General features: G+C 39.1%; 1 pseudogene; it reads left to right on the top strand.

The window, feature by feature from the left end:
- The first annotated feature begins 376 nt into the window (after positions 1-376).
- On the top strand, positions 377-21242 carry LOC124264637 (annotated as a pseudogene).

The following is a 21242-nucleotide window of genomic DNA, read 5'->3' as shown; positions in this document are numbered from 1 at the left end:
GGTTGCAACTCCGACAACGTGTTATTGAACGTTCATGGTTGCACCAAATGAGAACTGGTTTGATGTTTTGCAATGAGGAGAATTCTAGTAAAAAGACATTTGATTAGCATTTGTCACTTAAATGCTATAATGTATGGTATCCTAGTGACGGGCGATTCGATTAAAGCTGGGCCCCGTCTCTCATACGTTGACGCTTGCACATGGGGCCGAGAAGCAATGGATATAGGAATAGAATTTGTACTTTACTGAAAAGTGTAATCCCAAATATAACACGTTACATTTGATTTTATTCTCAATGGCATTGTGTATTCAATATAGGACTAGTTTGCCTGCCCAAGAGCGCTTGCGCTCTTCACTACAAGTGCAGTGCACTGACTACGCATGTGTGACCCTTTAGACCGGAAACAATCAAAATGCCACTGACAGTCGTTTGCAGTCTCAGATTGTGGCATTTTCTGGATTGTTTTGGGATGTATTTTGTGTCAGTTGACAGTTGAAGAAACAACAACACGTATGGGAATATGTATAACGCAGAACAGGTAAATAATTAGGCCAAGTACGTCAGTATTGAAGATATATTTGTCATGTTATTGTGACAAGGATACCATCAACGTCAAATTTAGTGGGTTTCCCCAGTTCTATATATAGAAGTAGTTCCGCTAATTGAGTTTAAAATTCAGTACACGATCCCCTGCTTCCATCAATTCTCTGTCACCAACAGCAGTTGTAAACATCAAGCATGATGTTCACATTACTGTCGATCAATCTCAAAATGGAATAGTTGGGTAGGTATTCAGTGTACATATCAATGTCAATTCATTTTCTTTACATGGACAAGTACAAGGTTTGGAGCATTAATATAGGAAGGCGTTTCCTATTCTCGCGGTACTTACGGATATCGGCTGAAAAAATAACATAAACAATTCTTATCGTATGAATGCTTGTTGTTTTTAAATGAAGGGCCTTCTCCTCTATCATCTACATCTATCAGCTGCCAGATCCATCAGGTGAATTACCACTCGTGAGCCCGGTGATAAACAATGCCATCCGCCATTGACGAAATGAGGCTTCTCCTATTCTCGCGGTATTACGAGGAATTAACGTTATTGAGTGTATGTAAGAGTCATCCTGCCGGAAAGGGCGGGAAAAAGTAATGATATGTCCAAGTTGGTATAAACTCCCCAATATTCGTGACACTGCAAGATTTTGATTATTCACCGACTTGGTCCACTTCCTAGTTACCAGTCGGTGATGTAAACAACCGCTAAGTGTCACGCATCGGCGATTTCGGCAGAAAACGTATTTACCGCGAGAATAGGAAACCCGCGAGAATAGGAGACGGACCTATACTACTGGAAGAAAGTAACTGTGCATTATTTTATTTTTTAATGCAAAAAGATAATAACATGATTTGTGGTGTATTCCTTAATCACTGGGAAAGACTCTCATCCGTATCCCCCTTTAACCCCCTAGATGCAGAGGTTTTTTTCAGGCGCACATTTTCATAAGGTTTGAAAAGTGAACGTTGTGCGAGAATTGCGCTCACATGGTCCTGGATCTGCGCAGGGCTATAAATTTACACAGACATGAAGAATATTAAATTTCCTATCCGTTGGTATAGATATAAGTGCAACTCCCTCGACTGTTTGAGAAATAAGCACTGCTAAGTGTTGTCCAAAATGTTGTGCGTTAAATAACAGTAAATTTCTCCGCTTTTTATCGTGCACTGATAAAGGCACTGTGCTACAATTTTTTTCATTTGGCATCGGTATGGAAAGTGTGAGCGAAAAAATACAGCCTGATGTCTGAACGACATAAGTGTATGTGATATGGGTTTATGTGCTTATGCATAACGTTATAGGCTAAACATTAAAAATGACTCACAATAAATGTCAAAAGTGGATTTTCTTCTATGACATCAAACGACAACAGAGAGGTCATACACGTATAAAGCTTAGGGGGCATAACTCCGCTATGCTTAAAGAAGAAATAAACTTTGTTTTTTTTACTCTTTTAACTATTACATATGAAAGATTTGTGGTTAGACTTCTGCGGAACACCAAATTCATTCTTAAGAAACTTGTGGTTAATTAATACAGAGCGATTAAAAGTTACCAAAAAGTCGCCTGCTTCACTCTCGCCCGCCAACAAAACCACAGACAGGTTACGTAACTCTGTCGCCAGAGCACTGCAGTGACGTAATATGAGGAAGGATTTTCAGTTAGTTGTATAGAAAGTGTGTAGCACGCTCATCATTTTGATGATTTCTCGACATCAACGAAGACATGCCGAATCGTTGCTTTGTCGTCAATTGCTCCTAGGGGTCGGGCGATGGTGTCGCCATGCACAGATTTCCACAGGACCCCGCAGTTCGTGCTAAATGGGTTATGTTTGTGAGTGCGAAGCGAGCGTTGTGGAAGCCTGAAACGATATCTTACTTGTGTTCAGATCGCTTCACGGAAGTTAAAGAATCAAAACTACTTACTAGCCGTAGTAAAATATGTATATGATTGATGACCATAAAGATTTTCCATGACACAACTTGTAACATAACAATTTCTTCCTCAGAAGTGAGGTTGTGGTCGAAGTAACAATAATATTGTAAGTAGTATTATATTGACACCCACCTCGCTTCCACGAGAGAAATTGTTATGTTATAAGCTATGTCATGCAAAATCCTATTGGCTAGGGTTGTCGCGATACGCGAATGTATCGATGCATCGATACATTTTTACTGACGATACGATACGCGATACATGCTTGCGTGTATCGATTTCTATTTTAAAACTTTATCGATTCAAATTTTTATGCTATATCCATCTCAGTCAAAGTCTTGATAGTAAAATCATACGAGACCATTCTGATAAATAGATGTAGCTAGCTTTACTTAAAAAATAGGTTGGAAACTAACAGCTTTTGTGATTGGCTAGACTATTTTGATGGACCAATCAGCGAGCGCCTACGTTGCCGGTAAGGTAATGCTACGAAAAGGTGCGAAAATTATGTATCGCGATACGTATCGTGACCTTAAAATCGTGATACGTATCGTATCGTGAGATTGGTGTATCGTGACACCCCTACTATTGGCCATCAATCAAATACATATTTTACTACCAGTAGAAAGTAGTTTTGATTTTGTTACCTCGGTGAAAACAAACCTAAATAGTATTTATCCTCAGACTGGCTATGTTCGCGACAGGGCGACGCCATTTTTGAAAATCGTAAAGTGACGGGCTAAAGTCTGTTAGAATTAATGAGATTATGGTTTGTTTTCATCAAGTTAGAAAATCAAAACTACTTTCTACTCGTAGTTAAATATGTATTTGAATCATGACCTAAAGGATTTTGCATGACGCAACTTATAACATAACGATTTCTTCCACGGAAGCGAGGTGGGGGTCGAAGTCACAATACTGTGCAATACATTTCTTGCTACTTGGTTACGTCCACTCACCAGTATGTAGATACTAGTCAATGTGTGTCTTTATATTTGGTCTTATAATTCTAATTAGTTTATTATCATACTTGTATGCATTTTGAAACTAAATAAAAAGCAGACGATCTGCTGATACTTATAGTGAATTTATGACAGAACTGTAATATCTAGACATTTTATAGTTTGCCATTGTGAATCATAATTCGCACACACACCCTAGTGTATGTTGTCTGTCTCATTACACTTCACGGCGAAAACAATGATTCTGTTGAATGCTACGACAAATGAATAAAAACAAAATGCAAATATTAAAATTAAAACAGATTAAAGTTATGGGAACAATGTCAGGCTATTACCTTGTTAGAGGAATGTATACATCAATATCCACAAAAACGAGTGATATGCCATTCATCTGCAGCTGTTCCAAGTGATGTGTCTTTTAACAGTTTAATATACGAAAAAGTGATAAATCTTTTCAGGTATTTCACATTGGTGTATAGATCTCTGAATATAAGTCCTCTGTTGCCCCTAATCATATTGCAGTCAGATGCGATACCATTGTTTGTATTGGTGTATAGTCTCATTGGTCACCCATTCGTCTATGAAAACAAGTTGTAACTCGGAAACTAGGCAAAGCAGGAGACAAAATTAAATGACAGTAGATTGTGAGAACATATAGCTTTCATTTTCCACAACAGTTGTCACGATTTCAGGTTTATACAAACCTGTAAACAAGATAATTTACCCCCTGAAATGTAGATGAATTCTGCATCGGCCCTCATATCTATTCCTCTTATGACGTCACAGAGACACCCCGCTCTGATTGGTTGAAATTTCGTTCGCGGGTGAGAATTGTGCACTGTTGTCAAAAAGGTCGATTTAAGTTAATTAAAGACCGAAGTGAATAGTTTTAATGACGGGGTTTCATTTATAGCGATGCCAGTTAGTGATTTATGTATTTGTACCCCCCTAGAGTATATGTGATCTTTAACACTAGGTCAATGTGACTCAGATCACTTGGAGAGAATTTGTTGTGGATACGGGAGCTATATTTTCGTTATTTTTTGTTCACGGTGAACCAAACTATTCCAATACAAAGTTCCCCAATGTGAGCGGATACGTTTTGGTAGTTTCACAATTTATAAGAAAAGATGACAATGTACTACATGAGAAAGCACGTAATAGCGATTTGGATGGCCCTATCCACTATATAAATTAGTTCTTAGATTCCCATATTCTCCTGTTTGTGTAGATGTAATTTGACTAATTTTGGATCATTATTAACAGAGTACAAGCCATATCTTCAAATGTAATGAAATTACTGAAAATAATACAACATTTTATTTGACGTCATTGCTTGTTTTATGCATTTTGCGACGTCGCAAAAAGACTACATAGGTATGCTGATTAGTATATATCTCACCTAATTTCCATTAATTGCACAAAAGGTTACGGCTTCCATGTCAGAATTTAACACTCTTTAGACATAACATAAAATGACTGAATTTACCATTTAAATAGTGTCCTGAATATATCAACAATTAGAGGGTTTGACTGTGTATCTTATTGTGAGCAACATGCGCACCTGTTTGCCATCAATTTAGCGTAAATGAAAGATAATATTTCACAACACCCGAATAATTTTTAAGGATAAGAATTTTCTTTGTTTATCATTATGTAGTTATTTCTCTTCATAAGTCAGCAATGAAATATGCAAAAAAAAAGCCTTTTTGTATGGAACTATTAGAATATGGATGTAAGGTTTGTCCAAATTAAGACATGACATGGTTTATATATATTTTAAAACAATTTTCATATAAGTATTGTTAGAATTTGATATCCTGTCATCACAATATTTTTTAATCAAATATGAATTGATTATATTATCGAAAACAATTATAGTGAATCATAAAACGGTTCTGACCAATGCACCTGGCTAATCAATATAATTGTTTTGTCTATAAAACAACACAAACAAATAAATAAATTAAATATGTGTACATATACATTTCATAAAATGTACAAACCATTTCCATTAATATTATCAGTTTTACTTATAAGGTTCAATTAAATAGCTGTTCATTAACCTGTCCATATGAAAGTGCAATATTAGTCCCAATGTACAGTCTATTGGATATTGTACATCATAGAAACTAAAGTACATGTTGCAGTTTATGTGTGATCTTCTAACACTTGTGTAAAGGTTTAAAAAATGGTGTACTACACTAAATGTGTGTGAATTTCTTATGTAAATATTATTCAAACAATCAAAAACTCAAAGAATATAAACGTAAGCAGGGCTCCAGATAAGGGCCGTATCGGCGTATGTACGGATAAAAAATATGCACAATACGGTAGCAAATAATTTAGAAAACGTAGCAGGTACGCACCACAGCAATAGTGTACAGTCTTAAAATCATTTACAGACGTATTTATCTGAAGAAAAATATTGGTTTATTGTTTATTGACCTGTTTACACAAGACTATCAATGCTGTGGTGCATATATGCTCATGCCAATAATGGTTGTCACCCCCTTCAATTTTTTTTATTGGAGAGGGGGTGTGGGGTTGGGGTAGGGAAGGGGGTGACAACCATTATTAGCATGAGAATATGAAACGAAACAATAATGTACTCTTAAGGTTTTCCAGTACTCCTGTAGTGAAAAAATATGGAGTACGTACTCTCTGATGTTGAAAATTTATCTGGAGCCCTGCTTAAGTCCTATATCCATGTATGATATGATATTAAACAAGGCTAAATGTAGACATTGAAATTAGTTTCATGAAAAAATATCTGAACGATACCCAAAATATACATCAGAATACTGAAAATGTAATCGGAAGGATAGTGCGATTGTGTTTACTCTTGTTCAACCAACCTTCACCTCAAAGATATTGCCTAATATGTACAACAATGTTGACGTTTGACATCACTACCGATGACTGATTTCTTACAAAATGGCGGCTTCGCTGACAAGGGTACACAGGATTTTGCAAGGACTTGATTCAGTTATCGTTTGTACATATATATGAGATGTAAGTAATCAGAATGATTCTGACTATCTGTGTATTGTTATATGTTTTTATCGTTTTCACTGTAAGTAAGAGAAGAAGCCAGAAATGCTGACAATTATCGTTGCCGTTCTGCGTGATTTTGCGCCGGTCACGGCTGCGCGGAAACTTTGACAATTTCTTATGAATTATCAAATCATTGCATTGTATCTATTTTTAATTTCCTATTTCTTGCTACGATACTCTTTCCATGCATATTCTAAAGGTATTGAGCCATTGCAAGCAATGAATAGACAACTGGGTGTCGGAAAATTTCACAAAATGCTACGCAGTGTAAAAATCAGAATTTTTCTTTGTTTACATTTCAAACAAGCGCAGTCTTTCGAGCACAGCGTTCATTTTCCCACCCAATATCTTTCGTTTCATTTCATCTAGACAGTTGGTATTGGTGACAAAGACCAGTTGTAATTTGATTCTAAAATGTATGGGGAATTCAGTGATGCATTTGTCGCAGCTGAATATGAAATATACGTGATGTAATAGGCGTCTCAATCCCGGCCTTTGCGAAACGTGATTTTGTAAACACTATCCAATATGGCGGAAAGCGCACTTCTGCGTTCATGTAAGTGTATTTTCAAAAACATCCCAACAAATTACAGGTTCATCGGCAACATTTCAGAATTATCATTAGTGATTTCATGAATTGTGCTAAAATATGTTTGCACGGAGGGACAAATGATATTGCTGTACAATATTTTCGATCATGTCCATAGTTGGGACAGTTAGCTCTTTTTCCCATTGTTTTGTCAGTGGTTTTGATTGTGTGGATATGCATGATTTTTCAGATTTGAGGCTGCAGGCATCTGTCTGACATTTCCTCATCATGGCAGCAGTATTTCATGTAGAGTTTGGCTTCAATGACACCGACCTAACCCGAGCTCTGGAACAGGGGAACTATGCCAGTGCTGAGAGGCTTATCTTGGACAATGTCAATCCATCCTTCCTTGATGAAGGTGAGGGACCTTCCCTGGCAGATATGTCCAAACTTTCTGTTATTATTTCAAATAAAAAATTATATCTTGGGCTCGCCATGACACCGTTTTGACTGTAGGGTATGACTGAGAAGTCATTGTTGATGTATTTAATCATAGACATCAGGGAAACGTGGCTGTGGAAATAGGATTTCGGAGTGATTTGTTTTATTGTAAACATGTGTAACAAAATATGGAGTCTTTCAGTGAAAAACGTATCTCAAGATGTTTAGAGTTGAACAGATATATAAGAAAGCCATTGTATACAGTTATTGGGTCTTGTGTCTTTTGTGTAGGAATGACTTAAGTCACAAACTCACTTCTTAAGTATTATGTCAGCTTCTGTACCTCAGGTACTCAGGTATGGTGGTATTTGAAGTCACGCATCAGTGGCCACAAATTGTTCTTGTAATATCACTGATGACTGATCACATGCAAGTCTCAAATCCATTGTTGAAATGGTGATAGGTACACACCTACTCCAGAACTTAGGGTTATTTTCACACATGTTAATCTTGTGGCTCATTTTAAATGCCTTTTGACAGTAATGTCTCCAAGATTTCCAGATTATTTTGCCAGATTCACACATTTAAATAAGTGTTGGTATCAGCAACTACTGACTGATTTACCTACCTCTGCTCTCTTCATCATCTACATATTTGTACTACGGTAAACCACTATTATATATAATTAATTTGAATACCATGCCTGTGTTACTTTGGAACCATTAATTCCTGTTTTGGCTGTCATCACACAATAAAATCTTTTATGACATTAACATTCTCTGTTCTTATTAGTTATGAGGTAAAGCCTTTCCTCAGGCATAATGCAATTGCTTATATATGACGGAAAGACCATATACTGGTCTCTTATGAAAACCTTGCACATACATATTTGCATGAAGTCTGAGGAAAGGGTTTCCCATACAACTAATTTGACAAGTTGGCTTTAAAGAGGACTTGTGTCAAATATTTAGAAGATGTGTGCCAAATTATTTAATGACAATAAAAACAGGAAGTTATAATGGTTATGTCCATGATGTAATAGAAAGAGTATTCTTCCAATTGTACACAGTGATAACTATGCTTTGATTTCATGCTTCCTGCATTCAGAGACCATATAATAGATTATGGTCTCTGCTGCATCGTTATGAGTATATTCAGGATGTTTCAAATTTTGTTGTTATGTGCTCAGGGTGTTATCAACGAATCCCTCTGTTCATCTGCCTGTGTGGGATGGATGAAGCGGAGGAACGTGCTATGTCCAGAAACCTCTACCTCGCCAAACTCCTCATAGAACGGGGAGCCAACATCAACTACCGTGTGCCTGTTGTGAGTTTTGTACAATGTACAACCCACCACAGGGTCAAAAGTAGCAAATCTAATGGGTATCATTACCAACATATCAAATTATCAAAATATAGGGAACCTTTGATTCAAATACTAGCAAGTTACTAGCAACATGATACATGACCATTAAATATTCTGGGGGGCTCCATTTTTGTGTGAAACAGACAGACAACAGGCAGGTGTATACCACCTGATGATGTTAATCAATTGTTTTGATATTTGTTTTTGTTATTTCATCATATTTATCCATACAAATACAAGCAAGTCATTTTGCTTGCTACTTTGAGCTACTTGTAATCATAGTTATTTTCACGTGGGATGAATTTTCGAGCTTTAAGAGCAAAAAGATTGTGCGTCAATAATCATACCAAGCGAAATATTCATGGTGAAGTCATGACAAATACTCAAGTAGGAACAACATGCAATTGAAACAAAGACATGAAATGCAGCCAATCAACCATTTGACCATGTGAACAACACGTGTTCATAAACAACAAACATTACTTTATGATTTCTATGTTTAATTATTGTAAGTACTGGTATACACCTTCCTTAATTTGTTGTCAGTTAATCTTGCATATGGGACAGGTGTTGTCATGTTGACACAAGTATAATCCCACCTCTCTCTGTGATTGTTTTAGTAAACACGATTCAATTATGGTGGCTAGCATTGATCATTGCATGTCTATCGGTTGTGAACATTTTGTGATGGATACCATCACTCAGGTGTTTGAAATGCGCAAAAACACAACTGCGTAACATGTATTTTGTGAACTTTCCACGAAAATGCACCCCGTGAAAATATATATACGATTACAGTATATGCCTTTTGTGAAATACCAACATGGTCATGTGTCACCGTGACTAGCAGGTATTTGATGTAATGCAAGTGTACATTAGTGGTGTTCCGATTAATTGAAATAATCGAAGATTGGTCGCAGTGACCAAACGACCAAGCAATCGATCACAATTTCTCATAATTGAACATAAACGATTTTGGAACTACTGTTTTAGTCTTTGAAAAAATTGACAATTGAACATATGTTAGAAGTTGTCAGGGCCTGAAAACGTGTTTAATTCTTTTTTTGGAGTGGGTATTATGAATGTTGAGTGGGTATTTCATTTTCCGTTACCCACTGCTTTCAAATATGTGCGTATTTCAGTCATTTCACTCACGTAAGTATTACGTCATTGAGTAAGTTTACTAAGCAGGTATGTTCTGCCTTATGTCATACCTAATCAAAACCAACTTAAATATAATGGAAATGATTTCATAAAAAATCACTCATTCTATACTGACAGTACAACACTTGTCCTATACTAACAGTACAACTTGATAGCAATCAAAGTCTTTTTCATTACGCGAGCGATTTTTATAAATATACTCCGTACGCATTTGTTTTAAACTTTTTGCGTATCTAACATTTTAAATGCGTAAATGGTACGCAAGAATTATTTTTTCAATGCGTAATTGGAAATTTTCTATGCGGATTTTACCCGGATACGCAGCTTATCTGGGCCTCTGGTGTATCTTGCCTACCAAAATCGGTATCCTCCCAAAACTTCCACAGCTTATAACAACATTTCTGGTTGACTGCACACACTTTAGCATACTGATTACCTCAGTCTCTTAGTAATAAATTATATATTTTATTAAGCTAGGGTTATTAACAAACATGCATATCTTTTCTAGTTACATATAACAGTCTATGTAGAACTTTTGTCCGTTAGGGCTGTTACGGTGGTGACATTATATACCGTCATAGTGTCACTGCCATGTTTTTACCTGTTTTCTACATGACAGGGACATCCATAAGTAAATCTTTTGCCTATTACATATTCTTTAAACATTCTGAAATATCTAACTGACAAATTTCATTAAATTATCTTCTTCTTTTTTAAAGTGAACGTATAAAACTGGCTTATTATTAAAAATTGTCACTACTGTTATTGTGTCACTACCATGACAATTTATGCCAATGTCCATACCATAACATTATCAATTTCCTTGATTAATTTATGTGTTTATGCCTGGGTTTGGTAGTGCAAGTATGTTTGGTAGTAGAGCTTCAAGTAAGCACAATACAATTCATATTCTCATTTCGATTTTGTTGCTACATATTACTTTATATTTGCAAATCAGAATTGAAAGGATTTGTTTGGCTTGTTGGCCCCTTTTAAGCAATGAATATAAAATTTCAAAACTCATTAGCCATTTTGTAATGTAAAACTATTCATTTTAAATGTGGACTTATGTTTGTATTTTTATTAATTTGTTTTCAAAATTTCATTTAACATGTTCTGTATTGTTTACATTTATTAGGATGAAATCTGTCTGATTGGCAGTTCACATCAAGCTCACGATTATGTTAGCAACTACAATCAGATTACTGCTGTTGATTCCTTGAAACAAACCTTAGTGGTCAGAGAATGGATACTTATTTAATCAGGTATAATTTAATGTTATAATTGGACTTGTCAAAAGTTGTCTAAATAGCAAGCCTGCAAGAAGTCTGAAAATGACTGGTCAAATCCTTTCAGGTAAATTCTATAGCAGCAATGGAACAAAGTGCAGTGTTTATGAATATCATGATTATCATTATCTTAAATATACATCAGATAAATGCTTTTTGTGCATAAATGCTGTTGAACCATTGTATTTTCTATTTTCAGACTTACTTTGGTTGTGAATACATGGGTCCGGGGAAGACTGCCCTGGATCTCATCATTGATTATTACAACGACCTGGCTCTGCAGAAGCAGCAGTGGAACATGTGGTGAGACTGTAGTCCTATACCTATAGTCCTGTTCATACACAACCATTAAGCTCTATACCATGTACAACCCTGTAGCTCTATACCATGTACAACCCTGTAGCTCTATACCATGTACAACCCTGTAGCTCTATACCATGTACAACCCTGTAGCTCTATACCATGTACAACCCTGTAGCTCTATACCATGTACAACCCTGTAGCTCTATACCATGTACAACCCTGTAGCTCTATACCATGTACAACCCTGTATGTATGTACAACCCTGTAGCTCTATACCATGTACAACCCTGTAGCTCTATACCATGTACAACCCTGTAGCTCTATACCATGTACTCTATACCATGTACAACCTCTATAGCTCTATACCATAATACAACCCTGTAGCTCTATACCATGTACAACCCTGTAGCTCTATACCATGTGGCTCTATACAACCTTGTAGCTCTATACCATGTACAACCTTGTAGCTCTATACCATGTACAACCCTGTAGCTCTATACCATGTACAACCCTGTAGCTCTATACCATGTACCATGTACACCCTGTAGCTCTATACCATGTACAGCCCTGTGGCTCTATGCTCTATACCATGTACAACCCTGTAGCTCTATACCATGTACAACCCTGTAGCTCTATACCATGTACATGTACCCTGTAGCTCTATACCATGTACAACCTTGTAGCTCTATACCATGTACAACCCTGTAGCTCTATACCATGTACAACCCTGTAGCTCTATACCATGTACAACCCTGTAGCTCTATACCATGTACAACCCTGTAGCTCTATACCATGTATACATACCCTTGTAGCTCTATACCATGTACAACCCTGTACAACCCTGTAGCTCTATACCATGTACAACCCTGTAGCTCTATACCATGTACATACCCTGCTCTATACCATGTACAACCTTGTAGCTCTATACCATGTACAACCTTGTAGCTCTATACCATGTACAACCTTGTAGCTCTATACCATGTACAACCCTGTAGCTCTATACCATGTACAACCCTGTAGCTCTATACCATGTACAACCCTGTAGCTCTATACCATGTACAACCCTGTAGCTCTATACCATGTACAACCTTGTAGCTCTATACCATGTACAACCTTGTAGCTCTATACCATGTACAACCCTGTAGCTCTATACCATGTACAACCCTGTAGCTCTATACCATGTACAACCCTGTAGCTCTATACCATGTACAACCCTGTAGCTCTATGCCATGTACAACCCTGTAGCTCTATTCCATGTACAACCTTGAAGCTCTATACCATGTACAGCCTTGTAGCTCTATACCATGTACAACCCTGTAGCTCTATACCATGTACAACCCTGTAGCTCTATACAATGCACAACCCTGTAGCTCTATACCATGTACAACCCTGTAGCCTTACACCATGCACAACACTGTAGCCTTACACCATGCACAAACCTGTAGCCTTACACCATGCACAACTTTGTAGCTCTATACCATGCACAACCCTGTAGCTCTATACCATGCACAACCCTGTAGCTCTATACCATGTACAGCCTTGTAGCTCTATACCATGTACAACCCTGTAGCTCTATACCATGTACAACCCTGTAGCTCTATACTATGCACAACCCTGTAGCTCTATACCATGTACAACCCTGTAGCCCTATACCATGTACAACCTTGTAATCCTCTACCATGTACAACCTTGTAGCCCTATACCATGCACAACCTTGTAATCCTATACCATGTACAACCTTGTAGTCCTATACCATGTACAACCTTGTAGCTCTATACCATGTACAACCCTGTAGCTCTATACCATGTACAACCCTGTAGCTCTATACAATGCACAACCCTGTAGCTCTATACCATGTACAACCCTGTAGCCTTACACCATGCACAACACTGTAGCCTTACACCATGCATAACCTTGTAGCTCTATACCATGTACAACCCTGTAGCCTTACACCATGCACAACTTTGTAGCCCTATACCATGCACAAACCTGTAGCCTTACACCATGCACAACCTTGTAGCTCTATACCATGCACAACCCTGTAGCTCTATACCATGTACAACCCTGTAGCTCTATACCATGTACAACCCTGTAGCTCTATACAATGCACAACCCTGTAGCTCTATACCATGTACAACCCTGTAGCCTTACACCATGCACAACACTGTAGCCTTACACCATGCATAACCTTGTAGCTCTATACCATGTACAACCCTGTAGCCTTACACCATGCACAACTTTGTAGCCCTATACCATGCACAAACCTGTAGCCTTACACCATGCACAACTTTGTAGCTCTATACCATGTACAACCTTGTAGCTCTATACCATGTACAACCCTGTAGCTCTATACCATGTACAACCCTGTAGCTCTATACTATGCACAACCCTGTAGCTCTATACCATGTACAACCCTGTAGCTCTATACCATGTACAACCCTGTAGCTCTATACCATGCACAACCTTGTAGTCCTATACCATGCACAGCCTTGTAGCCCTATACCATGTACAACCCTGTAGTTCTATACCATGTACAACCCTGTAGCTCTATACCATGTACAACCTTGTAGCTCTATACCATGCACAACCTTGTAGCCCTATACCATGTACAACCCTGCAGTCCTATACCATGTACAACCCTGTAGCTCTATGCCATGTACAACCCTGTAGCTCTATACCATGTACAACCTTGTAGCTCTATACCATGCACAACCCTGTAGCTCTATACCATGTACAACCTTGTAGCTCTATACCATGTACAACCCTGTAGCTCTATACCATGCACAACCTTGTAGCCCTATACCATGTACAACCCTGTAGCTCTATACCATGCACAACCCTGTAGCTCCCTACCATGTACAACCTTGTAGCTCTATACCATGTACAATGCTGTAGCTCTATACTATGCTAAACCTTGTAGCCCTATACCATGCACAACCTTGTAGCTCTATACCATGCACAACCCTGTAGCTCTATACCATGCACAACCTTGTAGCCCTATACCATGTACAACATTGTAGTCCTATACCATGTACAACATTGTAGTCCTATACCATGTACAACGTTGTAGTCCTATACCATGTACAACCTTGTAGTCCTATACCATGCACTCAGTAATAATCCTTAAAACCGTGTGATGTGTTTTACGTCCTTGGTTACATTACAAAGCGTATGGCACAACATGCAGATGAGTGAAATCGGCTTTTTTTATCAAATTAGTAACCGTTACATGGAGTGTTTTTCAACTCTGCAGAGTTACATCCACTTTTGCAGGGAGGATGATGATGATCACAGTTTACCTGCTGTGGATGTTGTAGTGGGCCTGGAGAAGCACTACCTGACCAAGGTGGACGACATCCTTGACCACCTGCAGGACCTCATCTTTATCATACTCAGTAAGACAGTCAGGAGTACATTCAGAGTGTTCAGTACATCTATGCTGTACTCAGTAAGACAGCCAGATGTACATTCAGGGTGTTCAGTACATCTACACTGTACTCAGTAAGTCAGCCAGGAGTACATTCTGGGTGTTCAGTACATCTATGCTGTACTCAGTAAGTCAGCCAGGAGTACATTCAGGGTGTTCAGTACATCTACGCTGTACTCAGTAAGTCAGCCAGGAGTACATTCAGGGTGTTCAGTACATCTACACTGTACTCTGTAAGTCAGCCAGGGTACATTCAGGGTGTTCAGTACATCTACACTGTACTCAGTAAGTCAGCCAGGGGTACATTCAGGGTGTTCAGTACATCTACACTTTACTCAGTAAGTCAGCCAGGAGTACATTCAGGGTGTTCAGTACATCTACACTGCTGTACTCAGTAAGTCAGCCAGGGTGTTCAGTACATCTACATTCAGGGTGTTCAGGGTGTACATCTACACTGTACTCAGTAAGTCAGCCAGGAGTACATTCAGGGTGTTCAGTACATCTACACTGCACTCAGTAAGTCAGCCAGGGTACATTCAGGGTGTTCAGTACATCTACACTGTACTCAGTAAGTCAGCCAGGGGTACATTCAGGGTGTTCAGTACATCTACACTGTACTCAGTAAGACAGCCAGGAGTACATTCAGGGTGTTCAGTACATCTACACTGTACTCAGTAAGTCAGCCAGGAGTACATTCAGGGTGTTCAGTACATCTACACTGTACTCAGTAAGTCAGCCAGGAGTACATTCAGGGTGTTCAGTACATCTACACTGTACTCAGTAAGTCAGCCAGGAGTACATTCAGGGTGTTCAGTACATCTACACTGTACTCAGTAAGTCAGCCAGGACATTCAGGGTACATTCAGGGTGTTCAGTACATCTACACTGTACTCAGTAAGTCAGCCAGGAGTTCATTCAGGGTGTTCAGTACATCTACACTGTACTCAGTAAGTCAGCCAGGAGTACATTCAGGGTGTTCAGTACATCTACACTGTACTCAGTAAGTCAGCCAGGGTACATTCAGGGTGTTCAGTACATCTACACTGTACTCAGTAAGTCAGCCAGGAGTACATTCAGGGTGTTCAGGTACATCTACACTGTACTCAGTAAGTCAGCCAGGAGTACATTCAGGGTGTTCAGTACATCTACACTGTACTCAGTAAGTCAGCCAGGAGTACATTCAGGGTGTTCAGCACTCACATCTACAGCTGTACTCAGTAAGTCAGCCAGGAGTACATTCAGGGTGTTCAGTACATCTACACTGTACTCAGTAAGTCAGCCAGGAGTACATTCAGGGTGTTCAGTACATCTACACTGTACTCCAGTAAGTCAGCCAGGAGTACATTCAGGGTGTTCAGTACATCTACACTGCTGTACTATGCATCAGTAAGTCAGCCAGGAGTACATTCAGGGTGTTCAGTACATCTACGTCAGCTGTACTTCAGGGTGTTCAGTAATCTACTGTCAGCCAGGAGTCACATTCAGGGTGTTCAGTACATCTACACTGTACTCAGTAAGTCAGCCAGGAGTACATTCAGGGTGTTCAGTACATCTACACTGTACTCAGTAAGTCAGCCAGGGTACATTCAGGGTGTTCAGTACATCTACACTGTACTGAGTAAGTCAGCCAGGAGTACATTCAGGGTGTTCAGTACATCTACACTGTACTCAGTAAGACAGTCAGGAGTACATTCAGGGTGTTCAGTACATCTACACTGTACTCAGTAAGGCAGTCAGGAGTATATTCAGGGTGTTCAGTACATCTACACTGTACTCCAGTAAGTCAGCCAGGAGGACATTCAAGGTGTTCAGTACATCTACACTGTACTCAGTAAGTCAGTCAGGAGTACATTCATGGTGTTCAGTACATCTACATGTTACTCAGTAAGACAGTCAGGAGGACATTCAGGGTGTTCAGTACATCTACACTTTACTCAGTAAGACAGTCAGGGGTACATTCAGGGTGTTCAGTACATCTACACTTTACTCAGTAAGACAGTCAGGAGTTCATTCAGGGTGTTCAGTACATCTACACTTTACAGTCAGTAAGACAGTCAGGAGTACATTCAGGGTGTTCAGTACATCTACACTGTACTCAGTAAGTCAGCCAGGAGTACATTCAGGGTGTTCAGTACATCTACACTTTACTCAGTAAGACAGTCAGGAGTACATTCAGGGTGTTCAGTACATCTACACTTTTACTCAGTAAGACAGTCAGGAGTACATTCTGGGTGTTCAGTACATCTATGCTGTACTCAGTAAGTCAGCCAGGAGTACATTCTGGGTGTTCAGTACATCTTACACTGTACTCAGTAAGTCAGCCAGGGGTACATTCAGGGTGTTCAGTACATCTACACTTTACTCTGTAAGTCAGCCAGGGGGGTACATTCAGGGTGTTCAGTACATCTACACTTTACTCAGTAAGGCAGTGAGGAGTATATTCAGGGTTGTTCAGTACATCGTCATTGTGTATTTAAGGAATGGTGGTGACCGAACATGCTGGATGAGAACCAACTTACACCTCTTCACCGTGCAGTCATTATGACCTGTGATGTTCAACTCATCGCCTTCTGTGACAACGGATCGAATGTAAATGCTGTAGATCTCCATGGCAATACCCCACTTCTGGCCATGTGTGATACAAGCCCCAGATGTACATGTCCGCTGATGAAGACATCCTGCCCCCAACAGAGGAGGATGATGTTCCCAGTACCTGCAACCTCAGTAACTCCCCTAACAGGAGAGAATGCCTCGGCTACTTCTTGTCCAGGGAGGATGTGCAGGTTAGTGTGTCTCAGTTTCTTCTCAGCAAACTTACATGATTCCCACACAGCCATGGTCTTCAGTTACACTAAGCTATCACCAGAGAAGGCCCTGATCCGGCAAGGCAGCCAGTTCCATGTGCTTGCTGCTTGTGATCAGGGAAGGTCTGATTTAATATTCAGATCAATATATGTCACAGCTGGATGTGGTGTTGTTTCAGATCAATGTATGTCACAGGTGCAAGTGGTGTTGTTTCAGATCAATATATGTCACAGCTGGAAGTGGTGTTGTTTCAGATCAATATATGTCTCACCTGGATGTGGTGTTGTTTCAAATCAATGTATGTCTCACCTGGATGTGGTGTTGTTTCAGATCAATATATGTCACAGCTGGAAGTGGTGTTGTTTCAAATCAATATATGTCTCATCTGGATGTGGTGTTGTTTCAGATCAATATATGTCACAGCTGGAAGTGGTGTTGTTTCAGATTAATATATGTCTCACCTGGATGTGGTGTTGTTTCAAATCAATATATGTCTCACCTGGAAGTGGTGTTGTTTCAAATCAATGTATGTCTCACCTGGATGTGGTGTTGTTTCAGATCAATATATGTCACAGCTAGATGTGGTGTTGTTTCAAATAATTTTTTGTCTCATCTGGAAGTGGTGTTGTTTCAGATCAATATATGCCCTGGCACCTGGATGTGGTGTTGTTTCAAATCAATATATGTCTCACCTGGATGTGGTGTTGTTTCAGATCAATTTTTGTAACACCTGGAAGTGGTGTTGTTTCAGATCAATATATGTCACAGCTTGAAGTGGTGTTGTTTCAGATCATTTGATGTTTCACCTGGAAGTGGTGTTGTTTCTGATCAATATATGTTACAGCCGGATATGGTGTTGTTTCAAATCAATGTATGTCACAGCTGGAAGTGGTGTTGTTTCAAATCAATATATGTCACAGCTGAAAGTGGTGTTGTTTCAGATCAATATATGTCACAGCTGGAAGTGGTGTTGCTTCAGATCAATATATGTCACAGCTGGAAGTGGTGTTGTTTCAGATCAATTTATGTCACACCTGGAAGTGGTGTTGTTTCAAATCAATATATGTCTCACCTGGAAGTGGTGTTGTTTCAAATCAATTTATGTCTCACCTGGAAGTGATATTGTTTCAGATCAATATATGTCTCACCTGGATGTGGTGTTGTTTCAAATCAATATATGTCTCACCTGGATGTGTTGTTGTTTCAGATCAATTTATGTCTCACCTGGATGTGGTGTTGTTTCAGATCAATATATGTCTCACCTGGATGTGGTGTTGTTTGAAATCAATATATGTCTCACCTGGATGTGGTGTTGTTTCAGATCAATTTATGTCTCACCTGGATGTGGTGTTGTTTTGAAATCAATATATGTCTCACCTGGATGTGGTGTTGTTTCAAATCAATGTATGTCTCACCTGAATGTGGTGTTGTTTCAAATCAATATATGTCTCACCTTGATGTGTTGTTGTTTCAGATCAATTTATGTCTCACCTGGATGTGGTGTTGTTTCAAATCAATATATGTCTCACCTGGAGGTGGTATTGTTTCAGATCAATGTATGTCACACCTGGATGTGGTGTTGTTTTAGATTAATTATGTCTCACCTGGATGTGGTGCTGTTTTCAGATTAATGCCCAGAATAACCATGGCCAGACAGCACTGTTCCACTTCTTTGCCAACGGTGATATGACAGGTAGTCTGTCATTGCTGTCTAAGGGAGCTGACCCATCAATACGAGGGCACTGTGTGGGAAGCACATCGAAAGAAGAGGTAGGTCTGACACTACATATATTTCAATGAAGCCAGAACATAAAATATAATTAGTATTTATATGGTGTATCAGAATGAAACAAAAGATATTCATAATATTCTTATATTATTTGCAGACTGGTTTCACCTCTGTTCACCAGTTTCTTTTGTGGTCGGGCATAACTGGTGCTGTACCTCGGAGGTGGCCCACGTAGTGAACAAAGGTCAGTCAGGTGCTTTGTAAGTAACCTCACCACGGTTGCTAGCATTCTTCATTATGATAAAGAAGGCTATGTTATCTGTGTTTGATTAAGATCAAATGGACATGTTGACATCTTGGCTGTATTGACTACTTTTAATGGTAGTGTTCCATTTGAGATATGCCCTAGATTCAAGAGACAAAAAAGGATGGGATGTAGGGGAGGTATAACTATAGTCCAAACAGGCCTATTTATTAAAATAATAGTCAATGATAAGAAAACTTGGATCAACTAGTGCCTCCATGATCATAACACTGATTTTTAATGAACACAATATTAACGTTTTCTTTTAACCCTCCAGTGAATAGCTTTACTGACCTTTCTGTCTCCTAAAATGCTTGATTTGACTGAAATTGCGTAAAGAGATATCATCAGCTGATCCATGGTGGATGTATTCCCCAAACACTGCATTTGTCTCAAAAATTGTAAATTGTCATTTCTTGTGATGCTTTGCTGCAAGTTTCCTATGTTCATTTGCAAAATTTGTTTGTTCAATTTATAGCATGATATAGTTTTAACAGGACCGGTGCATGAAATAGAACTTATGCTTTGCACAAGACCAGCAATATTGTGAGGGATGACAGCATGATCAGACATTTCACCTATCCCATCACTGATGTGGTCTTTTTTTACTCTTTGGTAAATGTTTTCTGTTTCTAAAATTGCACTGTTGCTGGTTGAAGTAAAAGTATTTTCAAAGCAAAGGTCAAGAGAGTGAAACTGAGGTGAAGGCAATTTTAAGATAGCGTGTTACTTAGAGTTGCTTCCCCTTCTTTTTATCTCAATATCAGTAAACTACTGAACATTTCTCTCTCTGAAATTTGTTGTTATTTTGTGGAAGAAAAGCAGATTTATTCCACTTCTGTGAACTTGTAAACTAAGTAGCTCAAGAAAACCACCTAAGGTCAGGATTACTCAACATAATGTGAATGTGGATGTCTGTGTATTTGCCAGGTTACTTCTCCAGGCCTGAGATGGCAAGTGAACTGCAGGGAATACCTAGAGGAAGACTTTCCCCAGTTCAGCCACCTGTACCCCTCACTGGCCACCATCCCACTGATGTTTGGTGGTGTGACATCTACCCTGTCCCAGGCTGCATGCACGGTCATCTTCCAGCAGTGTCTGCTGGCTAACACACGATGTAATACAACTAATCACTGCCTGTAGCAGCCATCCAGAACAGCTTCGATTCTGAGGGAGTTGCAGAACTTGGACTTGTATGGTGACTATGTGACTATGGTCCTCAACAGGACAGTTGTGCCGTGCCAGCTTGGTACAGCTGTTGGGACTTCCAGCAAACTCTTTGCTGAACTTTGAGGTGGAGCTCCTTCTGCATCAGATGGCTGTCTACTTTGCCAGGTTCAAGCTGCGCCGAACCCAATCTAGCCCTATCTGA

This window comes from Haliotis rubra, unplaced genomic scaffold, assembly GCF_003918875.1.
Source record: "Haliotis rubra isolate DU_JTF1 unplaced genomic scaffold, ASM391887v1 Scf934, whole genome shotgun sequence".
Taxonomy (NCBI): Eukaryota; Metazoa; Mollusca; class Gastropoda; order Lepetellida; family Haliotidae; genus Haliotis; species Haliotis rubra.
This window is presented reverse-complemented; position numbering and strand designations above follow the sequence as displayed.